We start from the raw sequence: 11,992 nt of genomic DNA, 5'->3' as shown, positions 1-11,992 counted from the left end.
TTAGTTGGCCATACATTGGTGGGTCCAATTCTGGGTTCTCTATTCTATTCCATTGGTCTGTGTGTCTGTTTTTGTGCCAATACCATACTGTCTTGATGATTACAGTTTTGTAGTAGAGGCTAAAGTCTGGGATTGTGATGATTCCTGCTTTGGTTTGCTTCTTCAATATTACTTTGGCTATTCATGGTCTTTTGTGGTACCATACACATTTTAGGATTGTTTATTACAGCTTTGAGAAGAATGCCAGTGTAATTTTGATTGGGATTGCATTGAATGTGTAGATTGCTTTGGGTAGTATTGACATTTTAACAATGCTTATTCTTCCAATCCATGAGCATGGAATGTTTTTCCATTTCTTTGTGTCTTCTTCAATTTCCTTCATAAGCTTTCTATAGTTTTCAGCATACGGATCTTTTACATCTTAGGTTAGGTTTATTCCTAGGTATTTTATGGTTCTTGGTGCAACTGTAAATGGGATCAGTTCTTGATTTCTCTTTCTGTTCCTTCATTATTGGTGTATAAAAATGCAACTGATTTCTGTACGTCGATTTTGTACCCTGGGACTTTGTTAAATTCATGTATCAGCTGTAGCAGTCTTTTGGTGGAGTCTGCTGGGTTTTCCATGTAGAGTATCATGTCGTCTGGGAAAAGTGAAAGTTTGACTTCTTCTTTGCCCATTTTGATGCCTTTTATTACATTTTGTTGTCCCATTGCTGATGCTAGGACTTCCAACACTATGTTAAACAGCAGTGGTGGGAGTGGACATCCCTGTGGTGTTCCTGATCCCAGGGGGGAAAGCTCTCAGTTTTTCCCCATTGAGGATGATATTAGCTGTGGGCTTTTCATAAGTGGATTTTATGATATTTAACTGTGTTCCTTCTAAGATGATGTTTAAGTATCTTCCTTCCCGACTTTCTTGATGGTTTTTATTAAGAAAGGATGCTGTATTTTGTCAAATGCTTTTTCTGCATCTGTTGACAGGATACTATGGTTCTTATCCTTTCTTTTATTAATGTGATGTATCACATTGATTTGCAAATATTGAACCAGCCCTGAAGCCCAGCAATGAATCCCACTTGATTATGATGAATAATTCTTTTTATATGCTGTTGAATTCAATTTGCTAGTATCTTGTTGAGAATTTTTTCATCCATGTTCATCAGGGATATTGGCCTGTAGTTCTTTTTTTGCTGGGTCTCTGTCTGGTTGGGAATCAAAGTAATGCTGGCTTCATAGAATGAGTCCGGAAGTTTTCCTTCCATTTCTATTTTTTGGAACAGCTTGAGAAGGATAGGTATCAACTCTGCTTTAAATGTCTGGTAGAATTCCCCAGGGAAGCCATCTGGTCTAGGACTCTTATTTGTTGGGAGATTTTTGATAACTGATTCAATTTCTTCACTAGTTTTGGGTCTTGCAAATTTTCTATTTCTTCTTGTTTGAGTTTTGGTAGTGTGTGAGTGTTTAAGAATTTGTCCATTTATTCCAGATTGTCCAATTTGTTGGCATATAATTTTTCATAGTATTCCCTGATATATGCTTGTATTTCTGAGGGATTGGTTGTAATGAATCCATTTTCATTCATGATTTTATCTATTTGGGTCCTCTCTTTTCTTTTTGAGAAGCCTGGCTAGAGGTTTATCCATTTTGCTTATTTTTTAAAAACAACAACTCTTAGTTTCATTGATCTGTTCCACTGTTTGTTTGTTTTTTGGATTCTATATTGTTTATTTCTGCTCTGATCTTTATTATTTCTCTTCTTCTGCTGGGTTTGGGGTGTCTTTGCTGTTCTGCTTCTTTTTCCTTTGCTGTTCTGCTTCTATTTCCTAATCTTCTGTTTGAGTTTGTATTTGGTATTTTTCTTGTTTCTTGAGATAGGCCTGGATTGCAATATATTTTCCTCTTAGGACTGCCTTCACTGGATCCCAAAGGGTTTGGATTGTTGTGTTTTCATTTTCATTTGTTTCCATATATTTTTAAATTTCTTTTTTAATTGTCTGGTTGACTCATTCATTCTTTAGTAGGATGTTCTTTAACCTCCATGCATTTGGAGGTTTTCCAAACTTTTTCCTGTGGTTGATTTTAAGTTTCATAGCATTGTGATCTGAAAGTGTACATGGTATGATCTCAACTCTTTTATATTTATTGAGGGCTGTTTTGTGACCAAGTATGTGATCTATTTTAGAGAATTTTCCATGTGCACTTGAGAAGAAAGTATATTCTGCTGCTTTAGGGTGAAAAGTTCTAAATAAATCTGTCAAGTCCATCTGGTTCAATGTATCATTCAGGGCCATTGTTTCTTTACTGATTCTGTGTCTAGATGATCTGTCCATTGTTGTAAGTGGAGTATTAAAGTCCCCTGCAATTACCACATTCTTACCAATAAGATTGCTTATGTTTGTGATTAATTGTTTTATATATTTGGGTGCTTCCAAATTCAGTGCATAGACATTTATAATTGTTAGCTCTTCCTGATGGATCGACCCCATAATTATTATATAATGCCCTTCTTCATCTCTTGTTACAACCTTTAATTTAAAGTCTAGTTTATCTGATATAAGTGTGGCTACTCCAGCTTTCTTTTGACTTCCAGTAGCATGATAGATAGTTCTCCATCCCGTCACTGTCAATCTGAAGGTGTCCTCAGGTGTAAAATGGTTCTCTTGTAGACACCAAATAGATTGGTCTTGTTTTGTTTTTATATCCATTCTGATACCCTATGTCTTTTGATTGGAGCATTTAGTCCATTTACATTCAGTGTTATTATTGAAAAATATGGGTTTAGAGTCATTGTGTTATCTTAGATGTCATGCTTGTAGTGGTGTCTCTGGTATTTGTGGTCCTTGCAACATTTCATTCACAGAATCCCCCTTAGGATCTCTTGTAGGGCTGGTTTAGTGGTGATGAATTCCTTCAGTTTTTGTTTGTTTGGAAAAACCTTTATTTCTCCTTCTGTGAATGACAGGCTTGATACATAAAGGATTCTTGGCTGCATATTTTTTCTGTTCATCACATTGAAGATTTTCTGCCATTCCTTCTGGCCTGCCAAGTTTCAGTAGATAGGTCTGCTACTACCCTACTGCTACTGTCTACCTTTGTATGTTAAGGCCCATTTATCCCTAGAAGCTGTCAGAGTTCTCTCTTTATACTTGTATTTTGCCAGTTTCACTATGATATGTCGTGCAGAAGATCGATTCAAGTTGTCTGAAGGGAGTTCTCTGTGTTTCTCGGATTTCAGTGTCTGTTTCCTTCCCCAGGTTGAGGAAGTTTTCAGCTATGATTTGTTCAAGTACACGTTCAGCCCCTTTCTCTCTCTTCTTCTTCTTCTTCTAGAACTCCTACAATACGGATATTGTTCTGTTTCATTGAATCACTTAATTCTCGAATTCTCCTCTCATGATCCAGAATGTTTTTGTCTCTCTTTTTCTCAGCTTCCTCATTTTCCATAATTTTATCTTCTAATTCACCTATTCTCCCCCCTGCCTCTTCAATCTGTGCTGTGGCTGCCTCCATTTTATTTTGCACCTCATTTATAGGATTTTAAAATTCATCATTACTATTTTTAGTTCCTTGATCTCTGCAGCAATAGACTCTCTGCTGTCTTCTATGCTTTTTTCAAGTCCAGTGATTAATCTTATGACTATTATTCTAAATTCTTGTTCAGTTAGGGGCACCTGGGTGGCTCAGTCGGTTGGGTGTCCAACTTCGGCTCAGGTCATGATCTCACAGTCCGTGAGTTCGGGCCCCATGTCAGGCTCTGTGCTGACAGCTCAGAGCCTGGAGCCTGTTTCAGATTCTGTGTCTCCCTCTCTCTCTGCTCCTCCCCTGCTTGCACTCTGTCTCTCTCTCTCTCCCCCTCTCAAAAATAAATAAATACAGGGGCACCTGGGTAGCTCAGTCGGTTGGGCGTCCAACTTTGGTTCAGGTTATGATCTCGCGGTCTGTGAGTTTGAGCCCCGCGTCGGGCTCTGTGCTGACAGCTCAGAGCCTGGAGCCTGCTTCGGATTCTGTGTCTCCCTCTCTCTGACCCCCCCCCCCATTCATGCTCTGTCTCTATCTCAGAAATAAACATTAAAGTCTTGTTCAGTTATATTGCTTATATCTGTTTTGATCAATTCTTTAGCTGTCATTTCTTCCTGGAATTTCTTTTGAGGAGAATTCTTCTGTTTCATCATTTTGGCTAGTTTTCTGTCCCTTATGTGTTTTAAAAGCTTGTTATGTGTCCTGCACCTGCGAACACTGCTATATGAAAGAGGGGCCATACACTCTCCAGGGCCTGGCCCTTCAGGAGGTGTTTTTTGGACAGTGTTACTTGCTCTCTGTTGTTGTGATTTTGGTTATTTTATTTCCCTACTCATAGTGATGTTTTGGATCCTCCACCAGGTGTGCTTTCCTTTGTTCCTTGAAGTAGCCTGGGAAAGGAAAACAAACAGAAAACAAAAACACGCAAACACACAAACAAATAAAAAAAGAAAAAAGAAACAAACTAAAAGCAAAAAACCAGAAACATCAGCTACAAGTAAAGAACCAGGTAGAAGCAGTGCTGATGAAGCTGGCGTATGCTGAGCATACAAAGAGAGAAATGACCGGGGGGGGGGGGGAAGAAAAAATAAATATTGACCAGGCAGAGAGACTAAATGACTTAATCCAGAGAGAGAGAAAGGAAAATAAAGAAGGAGGCAGGGAAAAAGAAAATAAGATAAAGTTGCCCAGACAGAGAAACTATATGGCTTGGTTATTCCGGAAAAAGAGAAAGGAATGTGAAGGAGGAGGTGTAGAACATGTATGAAGAGAATGGATTAAATATGTCTGTTTAAACAAACCAATAAACAGAGTAACCAGCCTTGAGTTGAAAAGAGATAAGGAGGAGAAATGGGGGGAGAATATATCTACATAGCAAGAATTGTCCTAGAATTAATCCAGGCAATGCGGCAGCACTGGTCAAGCGGAGGGGTCTGCCTGGTTCCACAGAGTCTATTCTGCTCCAGTAGATACACATTTACCCCGTGCGGAGGGGCGAGGTTTCGTGTATGTGGGTCCCGACTCCACTGTGGGCCCTGCGGACCCATCCCTGAGGCCCTGCCTTGGTGGTGGTGGGGACAAAAATGGCGACCCCCCAGTCTCTCCTCCACGGACCGGTGTCCCAAATCACTCTGTCTGAGCCCTCCTCACTGTGCCACAGGCACAGATGAGGAGGTCTGTCTCACTCCACCGACTCCCATGCCCCGGTGCTTGGCCGGGATTCAAACTCCGTGCACCCTGGTACCAGGGAAGTGCAGTTCCACACGCCCAATATGTGGTCCAGCTGGTTTTGTCCTATCTTGCAGCACTCCAGGAAGGGGAGCACTTTGCCTGCAGACTGAGCCCCTGACCTAGCCACCAAGCCCAGGGCTGGCTCCCCTCCTCTCCAGGTGCACGTGCGATCCGGCAAGCTGGCCCCAGTCCGGAGAAAGCCCTGCAGTTAGAGATTGGGTCTTTTTTCATCCCAGTCGGAGGTTTTCCTCTTGGCCAGACATAGCCCTGTGCTTCCCCAGCTGCTCTTTCTCTTTCCTTTGTCTCTCCGCAGAACGGGATCCCTCATTTTGTCTCTCCCAGTTCGCAGTCACGCACCTGTGGCCCGTCAGGTTGTCTCGGTGTATCCCTGGTAGCTGAGTCGTCTCTTTTCCTCCCAGACTTTTGGGGTTCAAAGTCCTTTGGCTTCAACGCTTCTGTGTTTAAGAGACGTGGGAAGTTCGGATTCCCCTTCTTCTCTGCCATGTTCTGTGTCTTATACTGAGCATCTGACTCTTGATCTCAGCCTGCGTCTTGATCTCAGAGTCGTGGCTTCAGGCCCTGCACTGGGCTCTGTGCTGGGCATGAAGCCTACTGAAAAAAACACAAACCCACATACCAAAGAGGCATCTTTTTGGGGTGTCGTGTTCTGGTTTCCTTCAGACGAGTCCAGGTAAGTGGCCTACTTATCATTGTTCCACAAGACACTCTCATCTCTGGCTCCTGACAACCAGAACGTTCTCCCTTCATTCCTACTTTTCCTGACGGCCTCCACGGCACCGTTTGCTGGCACAGCCTCCACTGCCTGGGTGTTAAACTTTGAAGCGCACCCTTTGCACAACCCAGGGCCCTTCAGAGTCCGCCATTGTTAATGATTTTTTAAACCAACCTCTGTGTGATCTAGTCCACTTGTAAGACGTTAATTGTGAACTCTATAAACACTAGACTTCATCTCCATCCAGATTTGGATATACAACCACCTAGTTGGTTTTCTGAATCAGGTGTCTCATAGTACATCATACTAAAAATGGTTTGGCCATAAAATTTTGACCTTCTTCCTTCCTTGCATTGGCTGTGCCCACAGACTTCCCACGTGAATGGATTTTATCATAATTTACCTACTGCCCCTGTTCCAAACTCTGGAAGCGTTTCCTTATCCTGTATCACCCCGCACAATAGACAGTCCGTTGTCCAGTCATGGCCATTTTCTCCCTTCATACGTGTATCCACACACTTTATTTCCATTTCCGTAACCACTCTCCCCACTGTTTGTTTAACCACGTGTTCCTTGAAGGACATCGTTGTTGATTCCAGTTCAGGGTTATGATGACCAGAGCTGCTAACAAGATTCATGACCAGGATTTTCTCCGAACATGTGTCATCGGGCCCAGGGAGGGGTCCTCCCGTCTACTCTTGGGTTTGATGCCTCACTTCCTAGAAGGACTTACAGGACTCTACAAAAGCTGACTTCCTGGAAGTCAAACTGGTACATGGCCCAGGGCCCCCCACCATAAAAATCACATTGTTAGCCTTAACTACCCAAGGGCTTAGAGTTTTCCTCTCTAAGAGGAGTGAGATCAGACCTTTCTTTGGAATATGTAAGTTCTGAGTATTCTAGACCTGCTCAGTCAACCCTTCACTGTACAACGTGTTTTCATTTGTCTGGGACAGAAGCCCAGGTTGAGGTTCTGGGTTGTAAGTTATTTACAAGTTTGTCGTTTTTGTTTTCGTCGCATGTTCAAAACTGCCACACTTTCCAGAGCAGGCGTGCCATTTTACATCACTAGCCATGCATGAATGGCCCAGTTTCTCTATGAGCCCGCAAGCATTTGGATGCTGTTCCCCACCGTATCCTGATACCTGCTGGGATTTACCTGCGTTCCCAGGAAACCGCTCACAGCTTTTCGTGTGCTTACTTGGCATCCAGCGGTGTCTCTCCCCCTCCGTGAAAAGTTCTGCGTGTTTTGTCTCTTTCGCTTTTGGGTGTTTTTGTGTATTGGAGGTAACATTGTTGCATTTTGAGAGCTCTTTACACATTCCTCTTGGATGTTTGGCCTTTGTCCTTTGTGGTTTTGTCTCTTTGGCGGTGTTTTATGGGGGTGGGGAAGGGCGGGGGAGCGCCTTTTCCCGGCAGCACAGTTGCATTCCAATTGTTCCTGCCCGGCCTTTCCGCGTTGCACCCGGCTCTCCGAGCTGCCCTGCAGGTCCCTGCGCGCACTTTCCAAGCAGGCCAGACCGAGCAGCCTCGCCTGCTGCCGGAGCCAGTTCTGCCACAGGGGTGTCGGCCCAGCCCCCACCCCCTCCCCCCGCTGTCGGTGTCCCAGTTGCAGGCATCCTGCCCGAGCTGCAGACCAGGGGAGGCCGGGCGTGGGCGGTTGTGGGGGCGGAGCCTCAACGGGGACAGGGTCGTCAAAGGCCGGTGGGCGTTCTGGGTTCCTGGGGTGTCTTCTCCTGGTCGCCAACTTGCAGCCAAGATGTCCCCGACCCCTCGCCGCACCCAAGGTCCCTTGCTGCCCCTGCCGTGTGGTGCCCACCCCGTCATGCTGTCAACCTGGGGCCGCACTCACCAGGCCCCTGTGGCTCCCTCCGTGTCCAAGCTGAGGCTCCACAGCAGTGGTGTGTGTGGGCAAAGGTGTGTCCCGGGCTGCTCCTTATTCTGACACCAGAACCTGGGTCAGGTCCCGTCTAACCTGACCTGTGGCCCTGCTCTTCCAGGAGCAATTGCTGTGATGATGGGGACCCCAGGGGTTGGGAAATCTGGGTACAGTTCCGGAAAGGGAGCCTGAGAAAGGACTACCACGTCCAGGGAAGGCAGCAGGCACCCAAAGCACCTGCTGGGGCCACAGACCACGGTGAGAAGTGATACAGGATGCTCCCCGGGGCCCTGGCCTCAGAACGAGTCCACTCCAAGTCCTTAGCGCTGACCCACTGGAGGGTGAATCTGGTGCCAGCAGCCGTGGGAACCCCAGCTCCAGGAGAGGGTATTGTTGATAAGTTGGCTCTTGGGAGCAGGTGGTCACTTGGCCCTGGGGGTGGCTGCTGCTGCTGCCCTCAACAGTTGAGTGTCCTTACTGGCCTGGAAGCAGTTACTTTGAAATTGGATACCACAGCTGGGTATTCATGAGCTGTGGGACCATGGCTCTATGTGGTTCGTTTGCTGGTTCTTTATTTAAGTAGGCTTCACGTCCACCTGACCCCTCAGATCAAGACCTGAGTGTGAGGATCCAGTCGGTCGCTTAAGTAACTGAGCCCCCAGGCTCCCCCGTGTGGTTCTTTTCTGGACTTGAGGCCATGACTCGGGAGGGATGGATTGGGGCCCTCCTCCTCTGCGGGCGGAGGTGGGCTTCTTGGACACGTGCAGGTCAGCGGTTTGAGGAGCTGGTGCCCTCTGTGCTAGGTCTACCGCATGCTACCCCCTGACCACACGGGGGAAGCTGTGTACATGGAGTCTGCGTCTCGGAGGCGCGCGGCCACTCAGCTGGAATTGGGACCAGAGCAGTGCCAGGAGTGGAACCTGCAGGGTCATCGGTGAGGGCGGCGGCAGCTCCGAGCGAGCACTGGGTCGTCCCCGAGGTCACCGTGTGAGGGGGTGCTCCGTGCCTACCCACCGCCTGTGGCATCCCCCTCCCACCACGCGTGTCACGGGTCCCACCTTTGCTTCCGCGCGGAGCTACCTTTGCCCTCGTGGTGCAGGGTCTTTGGCCCTGTGCCCAGATCCCGCCCCCGAGGCTCTTCCCCCCACACCCCACCCCGGCCCTGAGCCTTGTGTCTGGCTTCCCGCCCCGAGCCCTGTGCGCCCTCGGTGGTGAGGGGAGCAGGTGCGGAGAGGGACTGGGGGTCGGACCCCAGAAGCTCTGGCATGGTTCGGAGTAGGAGGCCCGGGCAGCTCGTACTGGCGTGGAGACTTAAAGGCCCTTGGGGATCCCCTGTCCACCTCGGGTTGCGGTGCCCACGGACAGTCGGGAGGCCCCGTCCTCTGCCGGACTGTCCCCCAGGTCAGGGGTGACACCACTGAGCACATGGACACTGCGCTCTGCGGGGCGGGGGGGGGGGTGCTTCCGAGCTCGGGCTCCAGGTTAAGCCTTCTGACCTCTGGGGTCTGATCTCGGCGGGGGTCCTCTCTGGGGACGGGCTTGGGGCCTTTCCACCCGGGGTGGGGCGGGGGGAGGGGGCTACCAATGAAACTCCCGCGGCTGTTAGGTTGCAGCCGAGGGTGGAGTGAGTTGCAGGCCACGTTGATCGTGGACCCTTAGAATGTACTCCCGCCCCGGGCTGCACCCCCTCTACTCCCGGCCCTGCTGGAGAGCTATGTCCGTGGCCGAGTCGTGCGTGGGCCTGCGCCCGCGGTGGTGGCGCGGCAGGGTCCACTGGCCATGGGGACCCCTGGCGCACGTGTCCGGGCGGATGGGCGGGAGGCCGGAGTCCTGCTCCACACCATGTATGGTGCCGTCCTCTTTCCCCCGCAGGAACTCCCGGTCCGGCCGGCTTGTGACCGCCTGTGTCCCCTTCTCCCTCAGGGCATGGGGGGGTGAAGATGGGCGTAGACGGTGGCCCGGTGCCCAGATCTCCTCTGGCTCTCTGCGGCATCTCTCCCTGCACTGCCGGCAGTTGATCACGGTGGCCCGGACTCCCAAGGGAAGTGGTAACCCGCTGAATTTGAAGCACGAAGTCGGTCTAACGATGAGAGACCAGGGAGGAGCCTGCCTCCGGGTGGGGCGCGGCGAGTGTGGCGTCAGGAGGCCCAGTCCCGGGGCTGCTGGGGCCTCCTGGCCAGTGGGGCCTTCCCGGTGTCAGGTCGCTTGGGACGCAGAGCGCCTGGTTAGGGTCCACTTGAGGCTCAAGCTGGCGTGAGGCCGACCGTGGAAAACAGGTGCGGGAGTTGAAAAGCACTCGGGAAGGGCACTGGAGAGGACCCGAAGCGCGGAGCAGGGAAGCGGGAGAGTGCACAGCCCGCCCGGCGCACCCCTCCCGGCCAGGGGCTCCGTGGTAGCCCAGGTGCGCCCCGCCCTGGTGGTGGCTGAACCGCGCGGGCTGTCGTGCTGTTCCCCGAGGGGCGCCCGAGGCGATTGGTGCCGCGTGGAACAGGGAAAACTCTAGAGCCGAGTTTTCGGCTGCTCTGGTTCCTGTGTTTTGGTGTTGGTGTGGCTGGCTGTGAAAAAGACTTTGCTGTGTGTAATTAATAAGGACTGATGAGAGCCAAGAAGGTTTAGCAGTAAAGGTCATCCTCGATTGGGTTAGGGTTAGTTGTGCCATCTCAGTATGAATACATGCGGCAATCCCTACTTAATCCAGATGTCCCCTTCCTTGGGGACAGGTTTAATAAAGCTGTTCAAGGGGTGCCTAGGTGGTTCAGTTGGTTGGGAGTCCAAGTCCTGATTTTGGCTCAGGAGCCTGTTGGGGATTCGTTCCCTCCCCTACAACAAACTTTAAAAGAATAAAAATGATCTGTCCGAAAGTATAAAGGGAAAGGGTAACGTACCGAGCATGAACCACCCATGTTAACCCAGCGCTTGGGGCCAAGACCAACTCCTTTTGTGATTTCACCTCAGAAAGAAGTATGTACACCTCCGTGGACGTAATCTTGTGGAGGGGCATTTAAGTTCCAAGTGCATATTCAATTATGTTCAGAATTTGATAAAAGTGGGTGTGCGCTGTGAGTCCATTCTTAACACACTGCCTAATTTATAGTTGTGATACCTCTGGCCTGGTGGTTCTTTATGATCTTGTGATGCGCTCACCCAAAAACCATTGGCGGGGGCGGGAGTTTAGAATAGGATTTGTATGACTCAGTGTGACTCGTGGTATGGCTCACAGCATAGCGGCAGGGCTCTGAGGGGGGTCTTGGGTTTGATGGGTTTCACTTGTCACTGGTAATTTCAGGGAGAAGACGGGGTATCTGCCCACCAGAAGTGGGCGTGTGGGTCTGTGGGTCGTCAAGGTGTTTGCTGGCAGAAAGGATGCTATCGACAGCTTTTATACAGGGGTAGCAACTTAAAAAGTAAGCATTAAAGATTTTGTACCTAAGTATTACGATTGCAAGAAAGAAGGTATGCCTTACTGGTTGTTCTTGCCACTGTTGGAAACAAGCAAAACCAGCCTCAGAATTCGAATTGAAGGTTATAATCACACTGTGTGAACAATCCGGTGAAGACAAACAGGGGAAGAACTTGCTGCTGTGAAGGTGCTGAATTTAGGAACCAGTAACAGATCATAAGCTTCTAGTTTTGGAACCCTCTCCACATTGTTCCTGAGTTGATGAATCCCATTTTGAGTGCGATTTTCCTGGTGTGAAACCAGGGAGTAAGGAAGGGAGTGAGGCAGGCAGGCAGTCTGCTGCAATGTTATTTTTCCTAGTTTTAGAAAGGCCATCATGTATACAGAAATCCCAGTGGGAAACCAAATGCTAATGCGTTTCTTGCAAGAATTCCCCGGTGTGTGTGAGATTTTTTTCTTGAACATGCTTACCAGTCTTCCATTTCATGGTTTGGGGATAAGAAAGAATTTCTCGGGGCGCCTGGGTGGCTCATTCAGTTGAGTGTCAGACTTCGGCTCTGGTCTGGATCTCACTGCTTGTGGGTTTGAGCCCTGTTTTGGGCTCTGTGTTGTCAGCTGGGAGCCTGCAGCCTACTTCGGATTCTCTCTCTCTCAAATACATATAAATGTTAAAATTTTTTGTTAAGAATTTCAGGTTTTTACCTAAGACAGTAGTAGTTCTGTGGGTAAT

This window comes from Prionailurus bengalensis, chromosome E2, assembly GCF_016509475.1.
Source record: "Prionailurus bengalensis isolate Pbe53 chromosome E2, Fcat_Pben_1.1_paternal_pri, whole genome shotgun sequence".
NCBI lineage: Eukaryota > Metazoa > Chordata > Mammalia > Carnivora > Felidae > Prionailurus > Prionailurus bengalensis.
This window is presented reverse-complemented; position numbering follows the sequence as displayed.